The sequence below is a fragment of the Cupressus sempervirens genome, chromosome 4 (assembly GCF_028749045.1).
Source record: "Cupressus sempervirens isolate cs-2001-9-10 chromosome 4, ASM2874904v1, whole genome shotgun sequence".
Lineage (NCBI taxonomy): Eukaryota > Viridiplantae > Streptophyta > Pinopsida > Cupressales > Cupressaceae > Cupressus > Cupressus sempervirens.
This window is the reverse complement of record NC_143121.1, coordinates 295083873-295090040: the sequence shown is the minus strand read 5'-3', so window position 1 is coordinate 295090040 and position 6168 is coordinate 295083873.

Genomic DNA, 6168 nt, shown 5'->3' with positions numbered 1-6168 from the left:
TACTTCACCTTGCCAATTTCTAATACAAGCACCCAATCCTAACTTACCAGGGTTCCCACGAGAGCAACCATCAAAATTAAACTTTAGAAAATTTCTAAAGGGGGGAGACCATTTTACATGAAGTTGATCAGATGGATGATTAGAATTCCAGTTTGCAGAGAAACCTGGAGGTAACTTAATTTGTTTCCAGAATTTTAGAAGAAGATAATCCCAAACAGAAACTGAAATATTATTCATACAATTGAACATATTTGCATTTACTCTTTCTGAGATTGCATTCTCAATCCCATCTAGAATAGATTCTAGGTTTGATTTTTCATTGCGAAAAATGATCTTGTTACATTCCCACCAGATGGCGCACACCACAGTAGCTGGGATGCACTTCCAAATAATAGCAAATAGAGATCTTGAGAATAGAATTGGCCAAGATTGAAATAGGTCCCAAAGACTATTTGGTAGAGGTAAAGACATTTGAAGCTTGTTCAACACAAAAACCCAACACTGATAAGCAAAGGGACACTGGAGAAGAAGGTGATCTGTAGATTCTAGCTCCTTGTTGCATAATTTACAAATAAAAGATTCAGCAATACCTAGCTTGGACAATCGTCCACTGGTGAGTATTCTTTTTCTAAGGGCTAGCCAAGCAAAACATCCAGCCTTAGGCAACATAGTGGAATTCCAACAAAAGGAAAAAGCTCTGCACTTCTTGCTTGAATTATATGCTTGTCGAAGACCATAATAACTATAAGAAAAAGTGATTGAAATGATAAAATATAATAAAATGAAATAGCATGAAATAATAGATTTAATCCAAGAGAGCAAGAAGAGTTTTACCATACAAATGATAAAAGATCAATGGAGCAATACCAAAGAGGAAGCAACACAAGAGACAAGGATTCGATAAGGGGAAATTAAAGAAAACCCCTTGTGAGTATTATGAATGAGGCAAAAGCCTATGAATGAGAGAGAGAGAGAAAGAGAAAAAATGGAGCAAAGTAGCTCATTTACAATAGCATCAAAAACTTGATGTGAATAATGGAGACTAGATTAAAATGAGAGAGAAAAGCACCTCTTTTAAAGAGATGAGAAAGGAGTTGCATTTCTTTGCATGTGTAACTCTCATTTCTATGAATGCAACATTCATAAAAGGTGTGTGCAAAGTGTCAAGTTTCTCTTAAGGAGGAATATCTATTTTTCTTATTAAAGAAAATACAAAAATGAGTTGTCCTCACAAGTGGACAATAGGACAAGAATGACATGTCCTCTACATGTGGACTAGAGGACAAATAAATAATACATAAGAGATACCTTGGTTTATCCCAATAAATAAATAAATACAACCAAGGAAAGATTATTAATTCTAACACCCCCCTTTAATCTTTACTTGGGGAGATGTTGTCAAAACCAATTTACAATATTACAACTTGATTTTTTGAAATATCTTAATTGTGCAAGAGGTCTCTTATTATCATGGGTATATCATTGGAGAGCCAAGAGAAGTTGATAATTCTTCAAGTGTGTTACATCTTCAAGTGGATTCATGTGGCATATGATCTATACAATGAATAATGATATCTTGTATGTGCCTTGATGGATTACCTAAAACATAGAAACAAAGGCAACTATCCAAAAGGATAATTTCATCTTATATTCAAGTTAGAAACTTTTTATGTATAAGTAAATTTTCATAGAGTAAATATAAGTGTAACTTGGTACCGAAAAGAAATCAAGATAAATCATATCCTGCAAAGAACAAATATGTTATCAAAACTTTCAAAAAAAGACCATTGAAAAGGCTAGCTAATGAATCTAACATGAACAATGCTTCAATCACGTGGATATAAACAGTCCACTAATAAGTCATTTTACTGCAAGTTAATGGGTGATCAATCCATAACCTGCATGACTCATGATTTAAGCAAAGAAGTATACATAACATTATATGACATATTTTCAAAGATGTCAAAGGGAAGAAGTATGAGTATTAACAATTGACTGCCTTCAAATAAGAGTAAAATGACTTCAAGATGGGTGAAATTATCTAAAATTGGAGGGAAACTACAATAATAAATGGTATTAACCATAAAGTGCCAATATGGCAATAGAATGATGCTAAAAAAACATAAACTGCACTTATGTGCCAATCATTAGAACAAAATAAATGTTGAAGGCAATAGTGTATAATAACACATAATCCCAAAGAATAAGAAAAATAAATAAAATAAATTTACTTATGTGAAATAAAGAATGCACTCATATTTGATAAGTCACAAAAGACACAATAATTTGTATATTTATTAGGATATATATGTGGGCCCCCATATATACACATGAACAAATATACCTAAACTATCATGGTATGAAATCATGCAAATATAATTAAGATCATATATAGAACATAATTTCTAGGCAACATACTAAAGAGAAATGCCAAAGATGATGAAAGAGAATTATTAACATCAAACAATATTTGCAGTAATTAATTCTCCTAGGTTGAAGTCCACCCATTCTAAAAATTGATCTCTTTTACTGTCATGCCAAAACTACGAGGGCTAAAACACACACAATTTTTTTTTTAATAATAATAATTAAATTGCTCTAAGTTGAAAAGATTGATAACAGTTTAAGTACATGTTCTCTACATTACGTTTTAAGATTATAAATATGAGGATGATTACATCGTTAAGATTTTGAAACCTTCATTATTAGATTGATATCAATCTTAAGTAACATTATTACATTAACTTAGAACAATATAAGAAAATTATTTAAATAAAAAAGTAAATGTATTCAGATTTAGATTAATTTCTAATCAACATCAACTATAAATCTCTTAGACAATTATCGATTGACAAACTTAATCGATATAGGAAAGTTACTTTAAGAAAATGATTAACTAAAACTAAAACTGAATATATATATATATCTAAAATTTATTAACTTAAACATTTTGACTATTTAACATATAAATCAACTGTCATAAACTTGCTAACCTAAGTTTAATCCACTAACAACTAAATAAATTCTAACTGATTAAGAAATTAAAGCTTCCTAAAAATAATTAAACAACTAAAACAAATCTAAAAACCTAAACTATCTAAATCTAATATCTATACTTTAAATAAATTAAAATTGACTTCTCTTAAATTAATTTACATGACATAAATTCAAAATAAGTAACTTAAAACCAACTTAACTAAATCTAAAGTAACATTTAATACAAACTTATTTTAAAGCATAAAAAATAATTAAATAAATAAACTAATTTTTACATTCTAATTACAACTAAACAAGGATTAGCATTCTAACTATTAACTTCAATCTAAAACTAACTTTAATATTAATATTAATAACAATCTAAACTAAACAATAAACAAATGAAAACTAAACCAACAAAACATAATTATTACTAGCAATAAAATTAACTAAAACATAATTAAACTAAAACACAATTAATTAACTAATCCTAAATTAAAAGTAATATTGACTAACAATAAAAAAAAAAAAAACATAAACTAAACCTAGACTAACCACCTACTAACTACCCTAAAACACCTACAGTACACCCTATCTCCCCTAACACCCCCGTATCTCCCACTTGGTCCTTGGGCAAGTGCTTCCGAAGGTCAAGCGCTGGCCATGGGTAAGCGCTCTGCCCAAGGCCAAGCCTTTGCAGGCCAGCACAGAAAAAATGGCGCCCAAACTTGCTAGGGAGTAAAATAAAACAAGCTCCAAAAACAAGTTTTAAACTTTTCCATGGTCTGCAAATTTGTGGATGTGATAGGGCGACATCATCACTATGATGACTAATGACATTGCAACCAAAAACATTTAATTAAACCTTTTTAAATAATAGCACTTGGGATGTGACGCCCAAGGTAAGATAGGTAGGCAATTAAGGGATAAAGTTTTTTTGTTAAGAAAAAGGATATTTAGTTTATATTAGTTTTAAATTAGGTTATACATAATTTCTATTATCATTATTATTTTTAATTTTAATTTACAAGATTTTACAAATGGTTAAAAAAGAAGATATTTTAAAGAATATTCTCTGTTATGAAAGGGGCATTTAATTTATTTCCTCATACAAAATCCAGAGACCATTTGGCTCTTGGATACAACTTTTTTTTTTTTTTTGTGAAAATTTTCTAAGTATAGACTTTTCAAGGCAAGTATATATATATATTTTTAAGGTGTATATATATATATATTTTTAATAGATTTAAAACATGGATACAATAGTTTAAAGCATATTAACACCATATTTAATGTGATCTCCTATACAACTTGAATGTAATATATTAACCATAGACATTATCTTCTTTCCTTAACATAATTATTATTTTAAACATATAAGAAGCATATAAGGAACTTGAAAATTTGCTCAATTAAACCATCATCAAATCCTCTTATTCCTGATGTGCATCCATCCAATTTGAAATTTTGATAAAATCACAAGATAAACAATTTTACTCAAACACCAATTTTATTGGTAAACCTGATTCAAAGACTCAGCCGGGAAAGAATCAGGAAGAAAACCCGGCTTCGTTGCCAATCCAACAAATTTTTGAGATACAAGTTTCATAGGATTTCAATCCTAAATTACAACCCTTAAATGAAATTTCCTTCATGACCCTCAACAAGGGTTCCATATCCAATTCTGCAACACATTTTTACGAACCATGGAGGAAACAAAATCTGATCAGGTGATAACAAGCATGACCAAGAAACAAATCAAACATGCATATTCATACAAGGTTTTCACTATAAGATTCACAATGAATCAATACTAGGGAAAGATGGATTCTTCCAACCAGGAGAAGTCAAGCACAACACCAAACAGATGCCCAATCAGGGCTATATACCAAGAACTTCCATTCTTCAATTTCAACATACCAAAATCATACAAGGTTTGTGTTGACAGGCAAGGGCCCATAACACCCTACCCTTTCTCCCTCTTCTCATCCTGAGAAGAGACTCTACACTGGTTGGAGTCCGACTAAATAGACCTTTCCCAAAATTGGTCACTTCTACCATCTCCAAGTGTGAGTAATACCAAAACACCCATGCAAGAAAAATCTCAAAAAATTGCAACATAAACATGAAAGGAAATCATCCAAAATCACATGGTTTTCAAATCTTCCCAACATACCCACAACCATACAAACATTTAAACAAAAACAATGTAGCATAAGCATGAAACAAGAATGAAATTTGAACAAGGGAGATGATAATTCCAACCTTCACAAAGAGGTAATGGCAATGAAAAAGTTTGAGTAGAGCTTCCCTTTCCTTGCTTCAATCTTCAAGAAACTCCTCTCTAAATGTAGAGATTGGGTAACAACCTCCACAAGTCCAAGAAAGGCCTCTAAATATGCCTCCAACTCAACTACCAAAGGGGGTCAATAACTTCTCCCACCCACTTGCAATTCTAGAAATTCCTAACTCAACCTACACTATGGTTAAACCCTAAGTGGAGATGAGGTGAGGTAACTCAAGATAACCATGGTCAATTTTCGCACAAAGGCAAAAAGGGACTTTTTGAGTGACCTCAAAAGTCAACAAAAGGGGCTTAGGGGTTGGAAAAGACCCCTAACCCATACCCATACCCTTTGGGTATAATAATTTCATATTTTGAAGCCTTAGGAATAGGTTTAGAGCCACACAAAGGCTAGGAAATAAAATAGGACCAACTAATAACTCTAAAATGTAGATTAAGCACTAATCCGGATTAAGGGTGACTAAACTCGATTAAGAACCCAATAAGAAAACTGACACCAACTTAAACCAACTTGGGTCCAAAGGTTACACAACTAACCCTAGCTAGCACGCTAAAGAGCTCAACAATTCATGAGTGTCAAGTGACACTAAAAGAACATAGTTATGAACATTAACATTTACAGAACATAGAAATAAAATACATACATCTCACAATACAATACTTGAATTATGAACAACAAGGTCTCCAAAATTAAGACATAGAGATCAATTATGTTCCTCCATTGCTTTCCTCAGCTAAAATTATCTGCACACTCATTGCACACATTAGTAGTCCCAAAAATCACATGCACATATATACGTATCAGAAATTCACATAAATTGAAACATATAAAAATCAGGGTTTCTTGCCTCCTACTTATATCCTTCATCATAAAGATTCCAAAATTA